Raw genomic sequence first — 26,455 nt, 5'->3', positions numbered from 1 at the left:
AAAATTTGGTGTGTGTCAGTCTAACTTTAGAAGCAGGCTCAGGCGCAACTTTAAAATAAAAGGAGGCCGGATTGGACACACTAAAATCAGAAAAATAAGTGAACTTTTCCACTAATGTGGCAGAGCTGCCCATCCTAGGGGTGGGGCAGTGTTCCCATTGCGTATAATTTACAAAATTTCTAAACGTATTTGCTTTGTGTAGGAAATGCGAGCCATAATGTTGATAACGAAATTGCTCATCATAATTAGCAGTATCTAAATACAAATCCTCAGCATCAAATGCAGCATAATATTTCAAATCAGAAAACAGTGCTTCTATGGCCTGAACATCCCAGTCACCTGAGTGAATGTTCTGCTTAACGACATCACCCATAGAAACACGAAATACATTTGGCACATTAATTACTTCAGTGGGGCCATGAATTTGAAATTTTACAGCATCCCAAGCGATCCCATCACGTACAGGCCAGGCAGTAATGTTCACAAAAGTCTGGTCCCTCTTCATAATGTGTGATGAGGAGTGGGGGGCCAAAGTTTCATTAATTAGTCGAATGGTAGATCTTTCTTTCAGGTAGTGTCCATTGATAAGTCTAAAAGACACTACCACAAAGCCAATGGACATAAACAGAAAAACACATATGAGCACCAGCCAAATGTAAGTCCAAGGGGGAATTAAAAAATGTCTTTTGAACCAGGCCACAAAAATAGAAACTTTGGACGGGGCAACGGAAGTCAGTGAATGAGAATCAAAAGAGTCTTGTGAGAGGGCAACTGTTGTGGATTGTAAAACAGGCAAGGTAACATCCGCAGGATAAGCATACTCAACTTCTTCAAGCACAACACTAGGTGTTTGTGGCAACAAGGACCAGTAACGGCATGCATCTCGACGGCAACATCAGGCACTATGTTAGAAGCTCAGGCCACAACAGAATTTCTCAGCATCGAAGGGCAGGAAACCGCCGGAGTCATACTAAGAAGAATCGGCCACTCGCTGTAGTTTGACATCATAAATCGATATGTACCTGTTATCCTTTCGACCAGGAAGTGGAGGTAAAATGACTGTTCTAGTACCCTGTACTCCAAGCACTGGAACCGGTGCACGATAAGAGGGGCCAAACTCCTTCTTGTTCACCACCTTCTCACGGACCAGATCACCAACTCGAGGTAGCCAGCCAACTACCGGAATCTGAAGTTCAGCTTGAGAAGAGGAGGGTACGTGTTCCTTCGCTAGACTGTTTCTGACTTCTTGAAGATTCTGCAATACAGCACAGTATTCATCTACGTCAAAGGGTGCGGCTGACGCCACCATGTCTAGACCATCAAGGTCTGGAACAAACATTCGAACACCAAAGAGCATCATGTATGGGGTCCGCCCACCCAGAGACCTTCTAGGGAGATTATTAAGTGCACGGTGCACATCATAAAAGTGGGCAAGCCAGTTCCGGCCAGTACCCAAAACTCTGGCTGTCAAAGATTGCTTTAAGTCACGGTTCATTCGCTCCACTACACTATTACCCTCAGGCTGGTATGGAGACGAAAATTTGACTTGGACCAAATTTCTCATGACCTCTTTGTACGCCTTAGTTGCGAACGCCAGGCCCTGATCAGAATGAAAGGTACCACATGCAAAACTCCCAACAAAGACACGCAAATCTTTAATGACAGTGCGAGAATCAGCACTCCTTTGTGGCCACACCCACAGAAAACGTGTGCATGAATCAACTGCAACCAAGATGTATTTGTACGCAGTATCAGAGGTAAAAGGACCGCAGTGATCTAAATAAACTCAACCCAAAGGTTTATTAGAAATGTACAACTGAGTTTGTGGTGGGCGCGCCGCAGTCGAAGGTTTAATCTGCTGGCAAATGTCACAATTAAGAACATAAGCTCTGGCTTGTTTGCAACGTTGTTGTAACAGAGATACAGTAGCTGCAACGCCAGCATGCGCGGATGCCATGCCCTCGTGAGCCGCTAATATCAAAGAAGGTCTGCCGGCCATGAGATTCCGTTGCGGACTACGCCCCAACCTCAACCCCAATACCCCATGCGTCATGAAGCTAGACCTCACGTCGCGTCAATCCTTGAACAATTGAATATCAGGGAGTAATCGAAACATGTGTGTCACCTATGAATAATCCTTTGTTCACTGTGACGAAGCCTGATGGGTCGTACCGCCTAGTTTTGGATTACCGCCACTTAAACTCTCATTGCCGGACCTGTGCAGTACAGAACACCCACAGTTCGGCTCTCGTCGATAGTCTCGTGAGAAAGAGGTTTAAAACCACACTTGACATTTCCAATGGCTTGTACAGCCATAACCTGTCCTCTTTAAGTAGTGAGTGGATGGCGTTCACCTACGGTGGCAAACAAAAACAGTTCAAAAGATTGCCTATGGGCTATAAGAACAGCCCGGGAGTCTTTGCCGCTCGTGTGGTCTCCCTCTTGGAGGGTATAGACCCGGATGCGTACTCGTATGTGGATGACATTTATCTCACAGATGACGAGTTGGACCCGCATCTCCGTCGCATTGATCGCAATATTGTTTTGTTTGCAGACTTCGGGTACAAATTCAACTTTGCGAAGTCACACATTGCGGAATATACAGTGTTGTTCTTGGGGTACGAACTCAACAATGAAGGTCGAGGTTTGGCTCCGCACTTTCTAGAGAAGTGCGCATGCCTCCGTGCTCCTACTTCCCTGAAGAAATTACAATCCCTGCTGGGTTTTTTGAATTTTGGACGAACTTACATCCCGGATTATGCCCAGCGTATCAAGCTGCTTTACGCCTTGGTACAACCTACTTTTTCCAAATCTTGTTGGCTGCCAGAGCATTCAGCTATATTGCAGTTATTGCAAGCTGATCTTCTTGCTTCTAAGTACTTACTGACATGTGATAACCACACTAACCTGGTCATAAGAATAGTGCCCGACGCAGTTGGTTTCACATACTTAACGTTCAATGAGGGCGACGCCGTCCCCATTGCTTACAAATCTCACTTGTACACTTGAGCTGAACTGCGTTTTTCCGCTGTCGAGAAGGTTCTGACAGCAGTGCAGATGGCGATTCTGAAAGAACGAGCGCTGTTGCAAGGAAAACGCATGTTGGTGATAACACCCTATCTGCCCTTGAGGCGGTGACAAAAGCGAGTGTACCGAATTCTAAAGCTTTGCATCCAAGGTGGATACAATGGGCCACTTTCTTGACCTCGCCGGACGTCACTTTTATCTTTGACGCGGCACTTCAGACTCAGGAGTTTTTGCAGTATGAATTCGTTCATCCGGCTCCTCTGTCCTTGCGCCCGCTCGAGGATTACCATTGTGTCATATACACTGACGGTTCTGCGCAACCCGCAACTGGATCAAAGCACGCCTCTTCAGCGGCTTGCGCAATTGTAGTCAGTACTTTCGTAAATGGAGAATTCCAGTCCGATGTCGTGCATACGCAGTCATTGGGTGATTGTACCGCGCAGTTGGCGGAGCTTCGTGCTCTGATGCTAGCGCTAGAGTGTGCTGATCCCCGAGTCACTACCCTTATAGTGAGTGACTCCTTTTATTGTGTTCAATCTTACAACGACAATCTACATTTTTGGTCTCAGAATGACTACCATGATTCCAAAGGTAGCACGATTAAGCATAAACTGCTTTGGGTTCGAGTGGCAGATCTTAAAGAAAGTCTGCCTCTTGTGAATGTAATTCACACTCTTGGTCACCAACGAGTTGGTGTCCATGCTGTCGGCAACAGCCTAGCTGACGAGGCAGCAAAAACAGCAGTGGCGACATATTTAGTAGCAGCAGTTACAAGATCCAAAAGTAGGATCGATGATGACATCTTGGCAGCTATTGCCGCTACAGAGCAGGGAACGAAGCCTCTGAGAGGTTTCCCTGCTCGTTACCATTATCGCTTAAGTCCTGATAAAGTCCCATTAGTGAGGATTAATGACGTTGGTGACAGATTGATTGAAACGTGGCCCTACCACCCAAAAACAGTTCCACCCCTCAACATACGCTTATACCTAGGAGTTGCAAGGAGGGCATGATACTAACTGCATATGGTACGTGTAAGCAGATAAGAGCAAATCATTTGCTTCAAGGACGGAGGTGCCTAGCTGATGTTAGCACTAAACTATCCTGCAAGCAGGTTTAAATCTAATATGATCACCCACTGGCAGGCATTGCAATGACCTGCTGGCCTAAGAGATATGATACCTTTTTTAGCCAACCATCTGCATGCACAGCTGCATTCAAACCCCTCTGCAGATGTGCCATGCAGTGCTTAATTAGTAAAAAAAAAAAGGGTCAGGGCTCAATTTGTTGCATGGGAGACTACCTCACCTCATCTATCTAAGATTTTAAAATTTGGTTTATACCATAACAGGTACAACATTTCAACAAACGTTGACTTTCCACCATAAAACAGTGCCACCCCTCAATGTAGGCTTATCTAGGAGTTGTAAGCAGGGCATGATCCTGACTGCAGAAGGTACGTGCCAGCACACAAGCTTTCCTATGCCTCAAGAAAGGGGGGAGGGGGTTAGCTGATGTTAGCACACTAAACTATCCAGCATGCTAGTTTAAATCTATTCTGATCCACCACTGACATCTGCATGCACAGCTGCATTCAAACACCTCTGCAAAATCTATCCACCATGTTATGGTGTCAAAACCTCTCTGAAGAAATATGCATCTAGCATCTTCAGTCCCTTTTTCTCTTCATCTTTTCTCATAATATCCAAAGATTTCACACATCTATCACCAGTTCCTTTGGAATGAGTTTGGAGACTAGTAGCCCATTTTCTACTGAGGCCTAAGCACATTGTATTGCTGTAATCTATTGACGATGCCAGCAACTACTACAAATATAAAGCAAATAGTTAGAATATTTGTGTTGAATATGCATTTGCTTGTGAAACAGTGGGTGCAAGGGTTCTTACTGGGGAGACAGGAGTAACAAATCTGCGGAGATTGGTTCAGGACTCACTATACATCGCATAAGTAAAACAAATATTAAAAAATAGCCCAAGACCACCTTCTCTGTTTCCCAACTGGCTTCTAGCTCTATGATAAGGAATACATTCCCAGGTCATTGTCATATTGCAGGATATTTTGTTCCAAATGAAACTATATAAACTGAGGAAGGTTGCACAATGGTTTGGATCCCATACAACTTGTAACAAATGCCTAATTAATTAACCAAACTCTTTAATACATCTGTTACTCTTTCTGCTTGAGGAAAATGGTGTGAATCATTTTTCATTAGGGTTGTGTAAAGTAAGTTACAAAGCTTAACATTTCGCCACTTTGTGTATATGTGTTCAAACTGTGCTATTTTTCGCAATTTTTTTAGTCAGCTCTTCCTGCTGCCGGTGTTGCTGCCGGTCTCTTCACCTCCCTCTGTTTGCCTCACACTGACTGCTGCTAGGCTGCTTCTAGGGCAGAACCCCTTGCTTGTCCTTTCTTTTCCCACCTCCTGCTTCTCTCCACCTGATTTCAGCCGCCCGCCTCACTAATGCCCATGCCCCCTCCCAGGACCTACGTAATGAAGGCTGCAGCACAGCCAGACTGAGCAGGTCCTCACTAGCTCTCCCTGCTGCCAGTGTTGCTGCTGGTCTCCACCTCCTCCCACTGTCTGCCTCCCACTGACTGCACTAGGTTGTACCTGCATGTGCATGTGAGAAATCCTAGTCAGTCAGAAAGCCAAGCCGCCATTTAGCCCTTACGGTTCCATGTCCCAGAGAAGCTCCCCTTGCTCGCGGTTTTTTCCCCTGCTTCCCTTCACTTGCCTCCCCAGAGCCACTCCAAGGGCCAACTTAATGGAGGCCGCAGAACGGCCAGGCAGCAGATGTGTGCTGCAGGCACACACCACCGGCACGCCAAAGGCAAGCCTGTCTGTGGCCACAGCCACCTTTCCCAACACCTGGAAACTGTCAGACTTCTCCTCAAGTAACGCTCCCCAGACCTCAGCGAGCGCCAGAACTCCTGCCCCATCTCACTGCTTCTGTTTCCTGCCAAAGTCTGGAGAAGGCCATTAACCTCCAACACACCGAATACCTGGAGAGAAACAACCTGCTAGACGCCTCCCAATCAGGATTCACAGAAAACCACAGCACCGAGACAGCCCTGATCCCTGCCACAGATAACATCCACACCCTACTCGACAGAAGAGAATTGGCTTCCCTGATCCTGCTTGACCTTTACGCAGCTTTCAGCACCGTCTCCCACCACACAATCATCAAACAACTGAACCAGATTGGAATCAAAGATGATACTCTTAGATGAATGACATCATTCCTCACGGACCTCACCTAGAGAATCTGTCTCCCTCCCTCCACCTCACAACCCAAGCACACCATCTGCAGCAGCCCTCAAAGTTCATCCCCCAGTCCAACCCTCTTCAACATCTACATGACTAGCGGACATTGTCAGATCCCACGACATCAACATCATTTCCTACGCTGACGACACCCAGCTCATCCTCTCGCTCTTAGCTGACCCAGCCACTACGAAATCCACACCTGCATGAAGAACATCTCAGGGGGGGAAGGACATCTACCTGAAGCTCAACATGGACAAAACTGAAGTGCTGATTTTCAGCAGCCACACCTCCCTCTAGAAGGACACATGGTGGCCATTGGAACTCGGACCCACTCCCACACCATCATCCTAGACAGCAAACTCTCCATGATACAACAGGTCAACGCCATCTCCTCAGCCTGCTTCCACAGTCTCTACATGCCCCGCTGTATCTTCAAGTGACTCCCCATCAGCACCACAAAAAACAGTGAAAAAAGGCCCTCATCATCAGCAGCCTCGATTATGGCAATGCAATCTATACAGGCACCTCCAGCGAACTCATGAGAAGACTCCAGACGATACAGAACACAGAAGCCAGACTGATCCTCAACCTACCCAAAAGTACCCACATCACCCAGCACCCGAGAAACCTCCACTGGCTCCCCATCCAGAAAAGATACCCCACGCCTCCAAAGTCCTCCACAACCAAGAACCTGAACCTCCACCATCCATCCAGAAACCTCCACTCCACCCACCTCCCCTTGCACAGAGACCATGCATCTGCCACTGTCGTATCGGAGGATGCTCCTTCTCCCACCTCGCCGCTAAGTCCAGGAACGCCCTCCCCCTCCACTTCTGAACATCACCTTCACTGACAGACTTCAGGAAGAAGCTCAGGACCTGGCTCTCACACTGAAACCTGCAGCCTAGCACCTGGATGCCCTCAGGGGGACAAGCCGCACTATACTGATTGATATTTTAGGGAGTGAAGTAAAGGCTCAGCTTGGCAACAGTACCGTTTTGCTCCCTGAAAGTGCTGACATGGTGCCTTTGCAACTTGGTAGCTGGTTACATGTTCTCTTTTGGTTACTTATGGTCCACTTCCACTGTAGCCAAAGTAGGAAATCCCAGGTAGGGACTTCTAACAATGCAAAATGGGAGCTATGCAGTTGTTATGTGGTTGTGATTGCTTTTCTTGACTGCCATGTGGGGGAAAACTTTAACTTATCAGCCCATTCTCTGTTACCTCAAGTATGTTGGGTGAGACATATGGCAGCAGTGACCAGGTGCAGGTGAATCTAAACTTTGTCATGAGCATCTTCATGAAGGGCACCGTTTCCCTACCGGTGACAGTACAATGATTGAAACTCTCTACTCAATATCGTCCAGCTCCTTTGTTCATGTCCTCTCCCTGCCAATCACCTACCCAATTTGGTTCCCACTCTTTTCTCCTGTCAACCGATCCCCCTGCCACCCTGCGCAGTTACCGTTTGCAATATGCTCCACTGTCCAGTCACTGGGGTTTATTTTATCTAAACTACTTTCATAATTGTCTCTCTCTCTCTATCCATGCATGGAATTCACACAAACTGTTTTCTCCTTTTCAATCACATTTACACTGGACTTTCCATCACCTCACACGGTCCACTTTTCTGTCAAGCCTCCTGTCCCCATGGTAATACCGCCTGCAAATAACGGTTAGCTTTTTATTATTGTTTTTGTGATGCTATATTTAACAGGTACCCTAAACATACATGTATCCTTCCCCAGAGTCCACAGGGCTACAATTGTGTGCAGTGGACAGGCCATGTTCTTGACCATTCTGTGCTCCAGGTTCGCTCCTCCCCATGACATGGCCTTTTTCAATGTTTGTGGTTTCTGAAATAGAGAGCGTTTACACAAACAATCGCAGCCTAAACTTATTTCTCAGCCTCAGCGAGAAACAAGCAACAGAAATTTGGATTATTTCTAGACTAGCTACTAAATGAAACTCCCTTCATAATTTAGAGGGACAAGTGTACACCCTGCTGGGTGTACACTTGTCCCTCTAGTTATATACTAAGGTACATGACCTTTTGTAACTCTTGTCAGTGTTTCTGGATCCAAAATGGCAGATCGTTTGAGCCAATCAGGTTCCTTCAGGCTTGTGAACTCATACAGCCAATTTTCGAACGGTGACATGTAGGGCACGAGAAAAAATATAAAGCTAATTTTGTTCTGTGAATTGGTATATCAACCCAACTGCAGAAAAAATGCAGAAACATTTTTTTATTGACTTTTTTTTTAAACTGTTGATTGGATTACACCAACTCAAACTATTGTCCTAAAATGGGCAAAGTTCTATCAACTTTGTGCAACTTCTGCCCACCAGGCAACTTTGGAGGGGAAACCAAAATAAATGAATCTGTGATTCACATATGTTTTATTTGGAATAGATTGTGTGTGGATCTTCAGATTGTGAAAAGGTTAATAGTGATGAAAAATGTCTTTGTCTGTTGACTGCACCATTGTAACTCTGTATTTCTCTATTAAAAAAAAGCTTATGTTGAAAGACAACGGGAAACACCATTACAACGCAGTCATTACATCGCACTACTTGTACAACACAGTCATTACAACACAACATCCTTTAAATCGCATGCCATTACAATGCAGCCATTACATCGCATGTCACTACAACGCATGTCATTACAACGCATGTCACTGTAATGGGGAATAGTAATTTTTACCACACCCCTTTCCAACACTTACCCTACTGTTGCACTCACTGGAGTGGGAATAGTAATTTTTACCCCTACACTATCCAACACTTACCCTACTGTTGCACTCACTGGAGTGGGAATAGTAATTTTTACCCCTACACTATCCAACACTTACCCTACTGTTGCACTCACTGGAGGGGGAATAGTCATTTTTATCCCTACGCTATCCAACACTTACCCTACTGTTGTCCTAAAAGAAATATGCATTGTAATGGTATGCGTTGTAATGGTATGCATTGTAATGGAATGCGTTGTAAATGTAGTTTCTAAAAATGAGTTGTTTCGGCATGCAATGTAAAATCATGCGTTGTAATGCATGTTGCAATGTAAAAACTGCGTAGTAAAGGCATGTGTTATAAATGTTGTGTTGTATCGTCATACATTCAAAGACAATACGGCATTCATTGACTTCTCCTTCTTGACAATATACTTCACCTTTACAACACCATTTCATGTAGCAAAGCACTGATGTCGTAAATTGTGATATAACATATGATTTCACCACTGAGGTCACTTATGATGCCCTTTGTGACACCCTATGTGAGGTCATGGACAGAGCATTGGAGACAATTGTAGTTATGTAGTTCACGATACCAAGTGAATTACAACATATTAAAATGCTAATTCCTGCCCATTATATGCCCTCTAGGTCGGGCTTAACATTTATGCGTGCAGAGTGTGACCAAAGATTAAACCCTGCATGGAACCCCCCTTCCCCTACCTCTGTTACTACTGGTCAAAGTCTTTAACCATGCCCACCAGTCCACATGGCACTGCTCCCATCTATGCTCAGATGAAGGGTATGGTCTTTGTCTATTCCAGATTCGAACCTGCCTAAAACTGGGGTCTAATAACAATACGTATGTAAGTATGCAGTGGACAATAGGCACAGTATGTGGTATTTACCCATGCGTTTTGCCCATTTCCACTTGTTGCAGTGATTCTGCTTATGCGCAGAACTATGCACAGGAACCCAGGCCCTCAGTGAATCGCGGTGTACCAAAAACTCACCTCAGAACCCAGAACCCCTTATCCGGCCAGCATCAGTGTCCCATTCGTTATCCGAGGTTTAGCTCAGCGGTCCCAATGTATAGACAACCCAGAACAAGCGACTTAGTATATTTCTCAGGAATGGTGGGAATCAGAAATACCTTTTCGTAATTATTCTCGTACCAGTCCACAACAGAATAAACAGAGACACGGTAAAAGTTTAAAGAGTTTATTTTATAAACCGCGTGTCCTAAGATGCAGCAGTTTGGCTAACATTAGCAGACAAACGATTAAAATCAAAACCATCAGCATAGTTACAATACCATAGAAAATTAAAGGAGTAATCATACTAAAATGACAGTGGCTCTAGGCCACCTTCCTTTCTCTAACACACTAATAGTATTATTAGACTAATAAAAGGTCTCTAGGCTTGAATGGGGAACCCCATACCGTAAAGATCAGCTCAGAGAGTTCACATCACAGGATCAGCTATGCTCTGATCCTAGGAATGCTCTTCTTCTGAATGTAATGAAAACATGTAACACTGCAATATTAAAAGCACTCGACTTTCAGGTATTTGCAGCTGCGTGCGTGTTATGGCTAAACTAGTGGGCCGATGAACCTGAACTCAACAACATGCACCGTCTAGCGACCCAGACTGTTTCTTTTACACTGTGTACAGACCAAGGTCGCTGTTCACTGTTTGGGATGTTAACAACAGACAGTTCTCATGTGAAGCAAAGTCGAGTAAGCATTTCTCAATTGAATAACATGTGACTACAGTGTCGTGTGCAAAAGCAGCAAAAGCGGCAAGATGGCATTCTAACATCTAATGCGGTTATGCTAACTTAGCATTGTACATATGTAGATAATGATCTTCACTACACCCCCCCTTGATCGGACCACTAACCAGTAGGGGAGCACTTGCAAGAACGCAGAGTTCAAGTTTGATAGAACGGAACCGAGGGTATGAACCGTAAGTCCATATAAGGTAAGTGAAAAAAGTTTGAAGGATAAAAAAGTTAAAACGGGGTAGAAAAAAACCATGTAGAGGATAAAAAAACATAATTGAAGGACGTAGGACGAAATGAAAGTACAAAAGTCAATCCATCAATGTATAGGCACAATAAGTTGCAACAGCTTCCAAGAGAAAATCATTGGAACGTTCCGCAAAATTATCTGCCATCCAGTTCAGGACAGGGATGGAAGATACATGCTCCTCAACCACTGGAGCCTCCAGCACCAGACGAGGACAACTGGCATGTTCTTCAAGATAACTTCTTGTTAAGAAGTCAATCGCAGCCGTTCCGATGTCCCAATTCCCAAGAACTCCATGCGCTGCTGCACAGGCCATAATCCCGACACCAGAACAGTCCAACTCATGAGCCACTAAGGGGCTCATTAGCCGATCATAATCCGGGTCAGGAGACACCGAGTTTGACAGACACAAATCCAGAGCCCATTCGAACGGACTATCTAGGCAATGAAAGACTGGCTGCACACAAGTAAAGTAGGCAAACCGGAAGGACAATCCATAGGCTACGCTCAGAGTTGCCAGCGGTAAAGCGCCATAGAATTCAAGCATCCGGTTACGAAGATGGAGCAGCCGGGACACGTTGTCGTGTGACGCAAGTTGTGCATCCATAGCGCAGGGCGCAGATCAACAACAGTATTCCAGCTATGAGGGCGAGAAGTAAAGGGAGACCTCCGAAGACACTGGAAAAAATAGAATGAAAAAAGGCCGGGATCACTCCAAAAATAGTTTGAAAAGAGGTCACAAGGCCGGAGGCCCCAATTTAAAAAAAATGAGCTGTGCCACTTGTGGATGAGGCATTAAAGATAGTTTGTATCAGAGTCTCAAAATGAAGCGGCAGATCAGTATTTAAAAGCGCTTGCACCTCAGTGCGTGTATTTGCTACGTGAAGGACAAATGTTTCCCGGGATGAAGTCAACGCGTCTTCTTTCTGAGACAATAGAGCCCTTATTCTGCTCATCTTGTTGAACTCAGCTTTCAAGGTTGGAATGGAAAGCCAGATGGATACATCGAGCCGGCCATGCGGGGGTGGGAATAGGACGTTATTACAGCAAACTACTCTCTGTGATACAGTCACTATGTAGGGAATTCCCACTAACATCCCACAGCAATCTTCATTATTTAACAGCAAATAACTACCGTTAGCAAGCAGCGTAAAAGATGGAGTAATAACTGGCACAGGAATCCCTTTCAGGACGCAAGCTAAATGTGGGGCGTGCACATTACATGCACCATGCAATTGAATGTGCTTACACACAACAGAGTGATCCGGAGTGGAAGTGCACTCTTCACCTTTCAAGTAAAACTCCTTGCCGTCCCTCACACATCTATATGTGAAAGGGAGCGACCAAACCTCATGCAGGATGGCAGTACCCAATTGTTCGTATCTGCCTAGAGCATAATGTTTCATGCACGAACTAAACTTAAACAGGGGAAGCGGTAATGTGATCAACCCATGTACAAGCCACACAGCAGAATTCAATTCGGCAACAGAGAAAGGCAAAGGTTCTAACTTTTCAAAGTGCAGCAAAGAATATATAGCATCTTTCATGGACATGAATTGCTGTTTTGCAGTTAAATTAAAAGGAAGGAACAAAGAAGAAGTATTCATGTAATCCCAAGGGACTTTCCCTGCCTTTAAAGTTTGCAACGTCCACGCAAACTGCATAATGGAACGCAGCTGATTTTGACCATGATACAATACAGACAAATCATCCTGCACAATGTCTACCACAGATGATACAATATTATCTAAGGTGTAAATTCTAGAAATAGGGTGTTAATACTATTATCTATTACAGCCAACACTTTTTCCATATTGGCTTGATCAATAGCACGTAATCTGGATGCAGCCTCAATTTGTGATAACTTCCAAACTTCGTTATAAACAGCATACACCCATCGTTTGGGCCTGCCAACTGCAGAACCCTTGCAAAATCATTCAAATCTATTTTGTCATTTAATCGTGCTAAATGAAGTTTAACAGATGCTAAAGTGGAATGTTGCAGCCAAGACAGGCATAACTTCCCTACCGAGTAGGTAGTCACAGTGTGAGAAGATTCAAAACGGGGGTCTACACAAACCTGTGTATACCCCTGCTTTAAATCCAGAAACCGATGTTGACACGAGTGCGAACTCGTTTGCCACACCAACCACCCTTCCGGATTCAATTCAGAAATATTGAAGGACGTGTTGGAAACCTGTGTCTGCAACATAGCAAGGGATAGATCCGTATGATTACCCCAATTGGGATAAGCACCCAGACCCGGAACGGAGGGAGAATTAAATGTTTTATAAGTAGCCTATCCAAAACAGGTTGTCTGAAAAATGGATGAATTTAAAAACAACATGTGATTCGGGATAAGACAGGCACGATGCAAAGCTTCTGTTCCCTGTACCTGCCATCGTTTGGAGCCCCAAACCGATTTAAGATGGACTGTAGCTTTCCACAGATCATACCTGCCAATTGCCAACTCGTCTATAAAGGACTTGAAATACAAAAATTTGGTGTGTGTCAGTCTAACTTTAGAAGCAGGCTCAGGCGCAACTTTAAAATAAAAGGAGGCCGGATTGGACAAACTAAAATCAGAAAAATAAGTGAACTTTTCCACTAATGTGGCAGAGCTGCCCATCCTAGGGGTGGGGCAGTGTTCCCATTGCGTATAATTTACAAAATTTCTAAACGTATTTGCTTTGTGTAGGAAATGCGTGCCATAATGTTGATAACGAAATTGCTCATAATAATTAGCAGTATCTAAATACAAATCCTCAGCATCAAATGCAGCATAATATTTCAAATCAGAAAACAGTGCTTCTATGGCCTGAACATCCCAGTCACCTGAGTGAATGTTCTGCTTAACGACATCACCCATAGAAACACGAAATACATTTGGCACATTAATTACTTCAGTGGGGCCATGAATTTGAAATTTTACAGCATCCCAAGCGATCCCATCACGTACAGGCCAGGCAGTAATGTTCACAAAAGTCTGGTCCCTCTTCATAATGTGTGATGAGGAGTGGGGGGCCAAAGTTTCATTAATTAGTCGAATGGTAGATCTTTCTTTCAGGTAGTGTCCATTGATAAGTCTAAAAGACACTACCACAAAGCCAATGGACATAAACAGAAAAACACATATGAGCACCAGCCAAATGTAAGTCCAAGGGGGAATTAAAAAATGTCTTTTGAACCAGGCCACAAAAATAGAAACTTTGGACGGGGCAACGGAAGTCAGTGAATGAGAATCAAAAGAGTCTTGTGAGAGGGCAACTGTTGTGGATTGTAAAACAGGCAAGGTAACATCCGCAGGATAAGCATACTCAACTTCTTCAAGCACACCACTAGGTGTTTGTGGCAACAAGGACCAGTAACGGCATGCATCTCGACGGCAACATCAGGCACTACGTTAGAAGCTCAGGCCACAACAGAATTTCTCAGCATCGAAGGGCAGGAAACCGCCGGAGTCATACTAAGAAGAATCGGCCACTCGCTGTAGTTTGACATCGTAAATCGATATGTACCTGTTATCCTTTCGACCAGGAAGTGGAGGTAAAATGACTGTTCTAGTACCCTGTACTCCAAGCACTGGAACCGGTGCACGATAAGAGGGGCCGAACTCCTTCTTGTTCACCACCTTCTCACGGACCAGATCACCAACTCGAGGTAGCCAGCCGACTACCGGAATCTGAAGTTCAGCTTGAGAAGAGGAGGGTACGTGTTCCTTCGCTAGACTGTTTCTGACTTCTTGAAGATTCTGCAATACAGCACAGTATTCATCTACGTCAAAGGGTGCGGCTGACGCCACCATGTCTAGACCATCAAGGTCTGGAACAAACATTCGAACACCAAAGAGCATCATGTATGGGGTCCGCCCACCCAGAGACCTTCTAGGGAGATTATTAAGTGCACGGTGCACATCATAAAAGTGGGCAAGCCAGTTCCGGCCAGTACCCAAAACTCTGGCTGTCAAAGATTGCTTTAAGTCACGGTTCATTCGCTCCACTACACTATTACCCTCAGGCCGGTATGGAGACGAAAATTTGACTTGGACCAAATTTCTCATGACCTCTTTGTACGCCTTAGAGGCGAACGCCGGGCCCTGATCAGAATGAAAGGTACCACATGCAAAACTCCCAACAAAGACACGCAAATCTTTAATGACAGTGCGAGAATCAGCACTCCTTTGTGGCCACACCCACAGAAAACGTGTGCATGAATCAACTGCAACCAAGATGTATTTGTACGCAGTATCAGAGGTAAAAGGACCGCAGTGATCTAAATAAACTCAACCCAAAGGTTTATTAGAAATGTACAACTGAGTTTGTGGTGGGCGCGCCGCAGTCGAAGGTTTAATCTGCTGGCAAATGTCACAATTAAGAACATAAGCTCTGGCTTGTTTGCAACGTTGTTGTAACAGAGATACAGTAGCTGCAACGCCGGCATGCGCGGACGCCATGCCCTCGTGAGCCGCTAATATCAAAGAAGGTCTGCAGTCCGCGTTGGGAATCAATCTGTCACCAACGTCATTAATCCTCACTAATGGGACTTTATCAGGACTTAAGCGATAATGGTAACGAGCAGGGAAACCTCTCAGAGGCTTCGTTCCCTGCTCTGTAGCGGCAATAGCTGCCAAGATGTCATCATCGATCTTACTTTTGGATCTTGTAACTGCTGCTACTAAATATGTCGCCACTGCTGTTTTTGCTGCCTCGTCAGCTAGGCTGTTGCCGACAGCATGGACACCAACTCGTTGGTGACCAAGAGTGTGAATTACATTCACGAGAGGCAGACTTTCTTTAAGATCTGCCACTCGAACCCAAAGCAGTTTATGCTTAATCGTGCTACCTTTGGAATTATGGTAGTCATTCTGAGACCAAAAATGTAGATTGTCGTTGTAAGATTGAACACAATAAAAGGAGTCACTCACTATAAGGGTAGTGACTCGGGGATCAGCACACTCTAGCGCTAGCATCAGAGCACGAAGCTCCGTCAACTGCGCGGTACAATCACCCAATGACTGCGTATGCACGACATCGGACTGGAATTCTCCATTTACGAAAGTACTGACTACAATTGCGCAAGCCGCTGAAGAGGCGTGCTTTGATCCAGTTGCGGGTTGCGCAGAACCGTCAGTGTATATGACACAATGGTAATCCTCGAGCGGGCGCAAGGACAGAGGAGCCGGATGAACGAATTCATACTGCAAAAACTCCTGAGTCTGAAGTGCCGCGTCAAAGATAAAAGTGACGTCCGGCGAGGTCAAGAAAGTGGCCCATTGTATCTACCTTGGATGCAAAGCTTTAGAATTCGGTACACTCGCTTTTGTCACCGCCTCAAGGGCAGGATAGAGTGTTATCACCAACATGCGTTTTCCTTGCAACAGCGCTCGTTCTTTCAGAATCGCCATCTGCACTGCTGTCAGAACCTTCTCGACAGCGGAAAAACGCAGTTCAGCTCAAGTGTACAAGTGAGATTTGTAAGCAATGGGGACGGCGTCGCCCTCATTGAACGTTAAGTATGTGAAACCAACTGCGTCGGGCACTATTCTTATGACCAGGTTAGTGTGGTTATCACATGTCAGTAAGTACTTAGAAGCAAGAAGATCAGCTTGCAATAACTGCAATATAGCTGAATGCTCTGGCAGCCAACAAGATTTGGAAAAAGTAGGTTGTACCAAGGCGTAAAGCAGCTTGATACGCTGGGCATAATCTGGGATGTAAGTTCGTCCAAAATTCAAAAAACCCAGCAGGGATTGTAATTTCTTCAGTGAAGTAGGAGCACGGAGGCATGCGCACTTCTCTAGAAAGTGCGGAGCCAAACCTCGACCTTCATTGTTGAGTTCGTACCCCAAGAACAACACTGTATATTCCGCAATGTGTGACTTCGCAAAGTGGAATTTGTACCCGAAGTCTGCAAACAAAACAATATTGCGATCAATGCGACGGAGATGCGGGTCCAACTCGTCATCTGTGAGATAAATGTCATCCACATACGAGTACGCATCCGGGTCTATACCCTCCAAGAGGGAGACCACACGAGCGGCAAAGACTCCCGGGCTGTTCTTATAGCCCATTGGCAATCTTTTGAACTGTTTTTGTTTGCCACCGGAGGTGAACGCCATCCACTCACTACTTAGAGAGGACAGGTTATGGCTGTACAAGCCATTGGAAATGTCAAGTGTGGTTTTAAACCTCTTTCTCACGAGACTATCGACGAGAGCCGAACTGTGGGTGTTCTGTACTGCACAGGTCCGGCAATGAGAGTTTAAGTGGCGGTAATCCAAAACTAGGCGGTACGACCCATCAGGCTTCGTCACAGTGAACAAAGGATTATTCATAGGTGACACACATGTTTCGATTACTCCCTGATATTCAATTGTTCAAGGATTGACGCGACGTGAGGTCTAGCTTCATGACGCATGGGGTATTGGGGTTGAGGTTGGGGCGTAGTCCGCAACGGAATCTCATGGCCGGGAGACAATTTATCCCAGCCAACCTGATTTCGATATAACGCAGGCGCTTGCACCTGAGCCCATTCCCCGGCGTACTTTATAGCTAGGACCTTAGGCACTGTGTGCGCAAAGGACGGGAGGATTACTTTCTCCCCTCTAGGAGCATCTAAAACGAAAGCCGGGGGCCAATCTGCCTCCGCCAACAGAATATCATAGGTAGTGGTCAGATTATCCCAAAAAAAACCTTGAATTGTACGTTGTATGTCACCTTCAATTTGAATGACTATATTATACAGTCTATCAGGGGGAGACACCCGAGTGTCATCAGTTTCAATATTCACAAATATATCAGTTGCTGTCGCCACCAGATATGGACGCAGTGCTTGTCGCACTACTGTAACTTCTGCCGTGCTGTCTAGCAGCGTTAGCGCCCATGTCAGGTTCTGAAGCTGCGTCCATACCATCTGAGGCATACCTCGCTGTCAGTGCAGCAACTTTCTTCTTCTGAAACGGGGGTCGTTGACGTGCAGAGTCCTCTTGCTTGCCTTTGCCGTCAGTCTGTCGGGATTGCTCACGTGCTTGCGGTGCACCCCGACTTTTGCCTCCGCCACCGGACTGTGAAGCCGATGTTTCCTGTGAAGAACGAGGAGAACGTTGTTCAGAAACCTGAAATCCATCAGGTGACTTAATAGTAGCACGATCACGCAGATCATAAGTGCGTTCACTACTTGACAGTACTGGAGAGGCAGGACGAGACCCCTGTTTCTGTTGTTGCTTCTCCTGTTTTTTCGCCCGCCAACGTTGTTTTGGAAAATTAGGGCGTTCGTCCTTACCAGACGAGTTTGCCTTTGCATGCTCTATTAAATCAGGATTCTTCACAGTTGGTTTAACACCTAAGGCGCTACGACCAACTTGTAGGCGTTCGCGATAATTTTTGCGAATTCCCTCGGCTTGTCGTCTTCGTTCACTGTCTCTAATTTATTAAGCACTTGGAATTGCATAGCATCTCCTTTGAGGTTGCCCAGTATCATGGTAGCAACCACATCGAATACAACAAGCCGCATTCCCAATTCAACAGCAGCCTCCGCACCATGATTCTCCTGAACACGTTTTATAACGGAGGGCAGTACCGACAGAGACGGAGTGCCAAAGCACTTTGAGTATGTCGCTACAAAGACCTTACCCCAGTTCTCACAATCGGCCATATCTGGGACTAAGTCTTTCGGCAAAGCAATGGTAAGGATCCTGTGTTTCTCCACAGGAGTCGTACGCGGATAAACCGCTTCTATCTGGTCAAATTTCTCAGCAAGCCAATAAGGGAAATCATCCCTATTTTGGGGTCGCTTGCCCACAACAGAATTAACCATAACTGGACTAATAACAACCGCGTGGTGGTCCGTCAGTTGTCCCGCAACAGCAGTAGCGACCACCTGCACGTTGTGTGACACGTACTGCACTAAAGACCTATGTACTGTAATAAGGGCAGTGTGAAGTACACGCAACTCAGCCACTGTTACCTGTAAGTAGCGGGGATGAGGCGTATATCCAGCCAGTACCGGCCATGTGGCCCCTGCAATCGACAAAGGGCCCATTCTCACCGGTACAACCGCATGGGGAAGGGCGCCATTAAACCAAATGCTATGCTGCCAGGCAGAAATAGGAATTTCCTGTGTCCTATATGGCGTATAGTTGGCTGGTAGCTGCGTGGCAGTATAGGTGTGGAACGTATCATCGTCTTCACTCACCGCCGGCAAAGTAACCCAAGAGTAGAACAACTCAAACGGAAACAACGCATCAATCAATCAATCAATCAAGGAAATTTATAGAGCGCACTACCTACCCGTAGGGTCTCGAGGCGCTTGGGGGGGGGGGGGGTGCCGCTACTGCTCGAACAGCCAGGTCTTGAGCTTCTTCCTGAAGGAGAGGTGGTCTTGGGTCAGGCGCAGGTCGGCCGGGAGGGAGTTCCAGGTCTTGGCGGCCAGGTAGGAGAAGGACCTTCCTCCAGCAGTGGTTCTGCGGATGCGTGGGACGGTGGCGAGGGCGTGGCTGGCGGATCGGAGGTGGCGTCTGGGAGCGTAGAAGTTGATTCGGTTGTTGAGGTAGCTCGGGCCTTGGTCGTGGAGAGCTTTGTGTGCATGGGTAAGGAGGCGGAAGGTGATTCTCTTGTTGATCGGGAGCCAGTGCAGGTCTCTAAGGTGTCCGGAGATGTGGCTGTGACGTGGGATGTCGAGGATGAGTCTGGCTGAGGCGTTCTGGATGCGCTGGAGTCTCTTCTGGATCTTGGCGGTGGTTCCGGCGTAGAGTGCGTTGCCGTAGTCCAGTCGGCTGGTGACGAGGGCCTGGGTGACGGTCTTCCTGGTCTCCGTGGGGATCCACCAGAAGATCGGCACTTACCACAAAAATCACAGCCATACCATCGTACGGCACCCCATACTGCGCTAAATGACGTTTCAGGGGTGCCCGGCTATGAGCCGGAATATCGACCGCCATTAGGACACTAACAGTAAATCTACAATATATCAGTAGCACTAGGGTTCAGATTAAATAACCTTTTTAATGATCAAGCTTGAAGGAACCTATTTAGTCGAAACACAGGTAGGTTAAACCATCACTCCTGTTATCCGGAAACCAGAGTGAGGGTGTTGTGGACTAATACAAGCACTACTAAGGCGTCTCAAATCAATAGACCAAACGTTAGGTGCGCCATGTTGCAGGGATTCTGCTTATGCGCAGAACTATGCGCAGGAACCCAGGCCCTCAGTGAATTGCGGTGTACCAAAAACTCACCTCAGAACCCAGAACCCCTTATCCGGCCAGCATCAGTGTCCCATTCGTTATCCGAGGTTTAGCTCGGCTGTCCCAATGTATAGACAACCCAGAACAAGCGTCTTAGTATATTTCTCAGGAATGGTGGGAATCAGAAATACCTTTTCGTAATTATTCTCGTACCAGTCCACAACAGAATAAACAGAGACACTGTAAAAGTTTAAAGAGTTTATTTTATAAACCGCGTGTCCTAAGATGCAGCAGTTTGGCTAACATTAGCAGACAAACGATTAAAATCAAAACCATCAGCATAGTTACAATACCATAGAAAATGAAAGGAGTAATCATACTAAAATGACAGTGGCTCTAGGCCACCTTCCTTTCTCTAACACACTAATAGTATTATTAGACTAATAAAAGGTCTCTAGGCTTGAATGGGGAACCCCATACTGTAAAGATCAGCTCAGAGAGTTCACATCACAGGATCAGCTATGCTCTGCTCCTAGGAACGCTCTTCTTCCGAATGTAATGAAAACATGTAACACTGCAATATTAAAAGCATTCGACTTTCAGGTATTTGCAGCTGTGTGCGTGTATGGCTAAACTAGAGGGCCGATCAACCTGAACTCAACAACATGCACCGTCTAGCGACCCAGACTGTTTCTTTTACACTGTGTACAGACCAAGGTCGCTGTTCACTGTTTGGGATGTTAACAACAGACAGTTCTCATGTGAAGCAAAGTCGAGTAAGCATTTCTCAATTGAATAACATGTGACTACAGTGTCGTGTGCAAAAGCAGTAAAAAGCGGCAAGATGGCATTCTAACATCTAACGCGGTTATGCTAACTTAGCATTGTACATATGTAGATAACGATCTTAACTACACACTGTTTCCTAGGATCTTAAATGATATTGACAATCATAATGGTATTTTCTGTTTCCAAATGTGTAGATTTTGCAACCTTCAAACTTTCGCAAATTTATATAAATTATAAGACACTATTTAACCCTTTACTGCTGTCCTCCACCTGTCTTTGCATACTAACACGAGTACAATCTTACCCATAGCTTCATTTTTCCTTTTCCCCATCATTGTTTTTTCTGTGTGTATTCCCACCTTCACAATTATATAGATATTGATTTCCCTTAGTAATTTGGCTATAAAAATGTTCCCAATTTGAGATCTATCTAAATAGTAGATTTTCACTTTTCAGCTAAGTAGCGAAGGGCGTCGCCATTTTTCATCATTTTATAGACTTTTAAAATCTCTTTATTGATTTGTCTGGTATTTAACCCCTTCGGTGCTCATGACGGAATGGTTCCGTCATGACCCACGGTTGAGCTGTGCTCATGACGGAACCATTCCGTCATGACCACGCCCGCGCAAGATTCCGTCAGCACAGCGGCGGAATCTGCGCAGCATCGAAGGGGTTAACCTGTACAGTGTTTGCACATTGCGAGGACAATAATCTCATACTTTTCACAACCACTCCTGAAATGGAGATTTCATGTTATTAGCTACATTAGTTGTAAATTTCAGGGCGTTTATAAGCCAAAAAGAAAGAAACCAGCACAAAATCATTAAGAATATAACAGACATAAGAAATCAATATATTTTGAAATGGGCAAACACTATAAAATCCATGTGTATAATGTTATGCAATACGTCTGATGAGATTACTGTACAGAAGACCTCTGTGTAGCTAACTTTATCAAAAGAAGAACTGCCATAATACAGGTAGGAGAGGCGTTGGTGCAGTTTAAGAAGGATCTCTGAGGGGGGAGATGCTGGAAAGGGACAGTCTAACTCTGGTAGAAGGCTCTGAAAGACAGTGGGTAATGGAGACATGGTCTTCCCAACTCTGAGATGCGGGATATTTACAGAGGCCCCGGGATTCCTCTCTCCTTCGCCTAGATCAGTGAACTTGACACTCACAATGTGGTCTTCCAGTGACGCATGAAAGTGTGTTTAGCAAGCAGTAATGTAAGATCTGGATTTGTCCTGTTAATTTATTTGTCTTTGTGCTTGCAAATTACCCCGGGAGCAGATCTCACATGTATGCAAGGCAATGCAGCCCGTAATGTGTGTGAGTTGTATTGTAATCGTGGACCAAAGAAATGACAGTGATGGTCAGGGCCAGAGCATGTGTAGCAAGTCAGCGTCAGGCAAATGGCAGCAAGGGCAAGGAGTGTTTGCCCCCGGAAAGAATTCATTCACCGTGGCAGGAGATAGACTATATGTAGTATGTTGAACTCGATCAGTTTAAACCTAGAATTCCAAGAGACTGTAGATGGGTAGGCAATAGTTTTCCCCACTCTTTATCATTGAACGCTCTCTCAATTTCAGTTTCCTATTTATTTCAAAGAAAGCTGGAAGTGTTTGCCGAGAGCCTTGGCCAACCGCCACATATGTTTAGGATCCATACTAAGGGCATCATTAGGATGGATGGGTGGACTTTATCTGCCCGCCATCCCGACGTAAACAGGAACCGCCCGCCATAGGTGCGGCGGTTCCGTGGGGGTGATTAGGATGCGCCCGGCACACTGGCGGGTGCATCCTGCATTGTTGACATTGCGGCGGGCAGTGCTTTCAGCATCACCTGCCGCAATGCCAAAAATGCATGTCGTGCATATGCACGTACAACGTGGTAGGCACAGCGCGGTGCCTGCCATGTTGTGCTTGCACATGCAGGGGGTACCATAGGTACCCCCATGTGCCCCTCCCATCCCCCCAACATCCTGGGGGCCCGCACCAGGCCCCCAACATCAAGATCCGCATGCCTTTCCGTGGCGACAACTCCGCCACGGAAAGGCTGCCCCTCGCCTGCATCCTGACATGGATGGCGGTGTCTAGCAGACACCGCCACCATACTAAACCCTTTTCTCCCTGGTCGACGAGCGGAAAAGTGGCGGACTGCCTTCCAGTCCGCTGCGGTCCCCCCCGCCATACTAATATGGCGGGGGGAAATGGGTGGCGGGCGGGGAAGGATGTAGGGTGGATCGCCACCACCATTCGGGCAGTGGCGAGCCGCCCTACATCCTAATGGACCCTTAACAGTCTGAAGGTATTGCATGACAGTGTGAGTTAGTGGTTCTGAACCCGGAATATTACAACCAGTATAAAGAGCATTTGTTAGGGGCCTTTATGTAAAAAACTGTCCCGTGGTTGTCAAATTTATCCACCAGAAGGCCCTTAATGTAACTTCCTGGTCGCCTATGGTCAGAGTACCCACTGAGGGCCAATACTGACTATCTGAAACAAGCATTGGCATAGCCAACAGGTCTCACTTTTTGGACCTTATAAGTATTTAGTTATGCAGCACAATATCCTTGGTGCAACAACATCAACTGTTGCATGGCTAAACACTTATAAGGTCCCAAAAGCGAGACCTATTGGCTATGCCAATGCTTGTTCCATTTGTGTCACTTATTTTCCACCTCCCTTCCCTCGTAACCCATTTCCTATTTTCTGGTTCTCCAGCGCTGCAACCCCACACAAATGGCAACAGCGCTATGCAAACATGATCACTCCACTGCAAACAAAAAAAAAAAGTAAAAAAACTCTCATTTACAACGCCAGTAGGTGCAACTTTCACAAATGCCAGACCTGATTGCATTGCAAATGCTTGTTGGCAGTTTAAGTCAGGAGTTTCCTACCCCCGTCAGTGAGAACTACGGGATCCCTGTTATTCGCTTACCCATACTGGTGCTGGGGGCGGATTCCCTGCTGTGGCGTGCAGCAAGCAGCAGCTTCGAGGAGATCTGAGTTTAGAGCTCAGAGGGTCAATGTTTTAATCTCCCTGTAGAAGCAGGAAAAGGTGGGAGTAAGGTGTCTCGTGGGGGGAGGGTGTGGTGAAGCGAAGGGTTGATGGCTTGAGGAAAAAGTCGAGATTGGCGGCAAAGATAATATATATATGGTATATTTATATATTACAACACTGGCCAAGCCAAATTTGTGCGACAGGGAGACAGATAGATATGTGTGCGAATAATCAGTCTGTTGGTGTTAGCAGCTCAGATCTCGCTAGGGTTCACCAGTGTCTTCTAAATACTCCCTTATAAGTAGGCAAGGAAACCTAAAATAACCACTCTTAAACATTTAATAGCAATCAGTGTGGCACTAAATGCTCCCTGACATGGCCTTCTTCCCTTCTTGAAACGTTAATCAATGTAACGATGTGTGGGAAGCAGGGGTTTTGGAGACGACAGCCTGCCTTACCGAAAGCCATTTGAGTGAAACGAAAGGGTGAAAAAGCAGCTAGCCAGATTGCGTGTGCACATGTGGAGGGGGAGGGCAGGCTGGCGCCTACAGCCACCATTCCACTGCACGCTCATATACATAAAAACACCCACTTCCCGAGAAACCCCATTTTATGCAGTAACGTGTTTGACACAAACGCTTCAATCCAGGAAAAGCCTCGATATAATCTAAACTGGATTCTCTGTTTTTTTCTGCCATGGCAGACACGGTGAAAAAAATACCTGCCTTCAGCTCTGGTGGCACCCTTGGAGAAGAACACTGAAACCAGATACGGCAGCAGCAGCACCAGTGAAGGCGCCATTGTCAGGCAGACGTGCTCATACCCGGGCTGACTTGTAGGTCACTCTTAAAGGGGCAGTAGCACCAGGCAAAAAAAAAAAAACAAGCACGAAAGTGAAAGCTCATTGAGGCACGGAAAGCTTAATGAGCCTTGATAGAACCCCACATGGCGGCTGCGCGTGTGGACGCTCGCGTGATCGCAAGCGCTAGGCCACCAAAAGCCTGGGGCAGCACTTTGAAAACCCACAGACTAAATTTCTCGCAGAGCAGCGCATGCGCTGGCTCAGCGAGACCTAAAAATCAGTACGTTCCTGCATTTTGTCAAGCCTAGGAGGGGTCCGGGCTTTTATGAGCAGGCCTTGGTGAAAAATGAGTGCTGCCATACACACTAATTGAGGATATAGGCCCTTGTGTGCGACAGGAGGGTAGAACAGTTGCAGGAGTCTGTGCAGACACCACAGTGGCTGTGTCCTTCAATTTGTGCTTCGCCAGCCAACAGCCCACCATTGCAATTGTGCTGTCAGATAGTAGTGTTTGAAGTTTTTGGATCTGAGGCCACCCATGTCAGTGTGGAGCCGCAAGTTTGCTCTAAAACACTCTATGATGCCCGTTATATCAGACATGTTCTTCCAACAACAAGTCCAAGGAGAGAAAAAAGTTCCCCTGAAGGTATATGGGAAGGTTAGCAAAGAAATAAAGCAGTTGATGGAGCATTTTCAAATTGGAGGGGACAATGTGTAATACTGCGGTCTGAACCGCCTACCTAAGGTCGGGTGGTTGCAATCTGCAAAGGTGCCGGACAGAAGTAAGTCCGCCTGACATCAAAATAAGCCCCTTATTGTCACAATACATCACCTATTAGTGGGTTGGCTATATGTAATCCTACTTCATGCCCCTTGTTAGTCTTTAGTATGCAGGAGTGCACAACAACAATAGGGGCAGAGTGAGGGGGCTCGGAGAGCTAGCAAAAGGGTGTACACATTATGATGGATAGTTTTTATAGTAGCTACTTTAGGAGAAAAAGAATTACTATGTCTAGAAAAGTTGGGGCTGGTAGGGTGGACTGGGGAAACAAGCGTGTGTGCACTGTTTAGAAGGGTCATGGAGCCCTATGTCAATAGTAAAAAAAATCCACTTCTAAGCTGCACATAACTACTCAGCTGCCATCTGAGGGGTTACAAGAGGGAGTTCAGCCACACTGCACTGATGCTTGGGATGAGGATGATTCTCTTTCACTTGATTAATCATTCTTGGTGGTCTCAGAGACTATGCTGTGGTCAGGAAATGGTGCAGTACTCAATGTTGATCACTTAACAACATGCGCCTGCAAAATCGGTGGGGCCAGACGCTGAGCCACTTCTCTCAAATGCTTGCAGCCAGTTTGTGCATGTCTCTAACAGCTCATTGGCTTGACCCATTGCTGACAGGCAGGCAGCAGACACTTGTTCAGCCCAATCCTATGTGGCAGAGGCGTTCATCAAAGAATTGTGTTTTGTTCTAGGCAATAATCGTAAGTTTTCCAGGAAATAAAATGTAACGTTTCAGACGCATCTGACATAATTTGCATTTGACATCAGCAAAGAATGCTGCTGATCCTATGCTGAAATGGGATAGTCTGAA

Source organism: Triturus cristatus, chromosome 3_1, assembly GCF_964204655.1.
Source record: "Triturus cristatus chromosome 3_1, aTriCri1.1, whole genome shotgun sequence".
NCBI classification, from domain to species: Eukaryota; Metazoa; Chordata; class Amphibia; order Caudata; family Salamandridae; genus Triturus; species Triturus cristatus.
The sequence above is the reverse complement of the archived record's forward strand: the minus strand, read 5'-3'. Positions refer to the sequence as shown.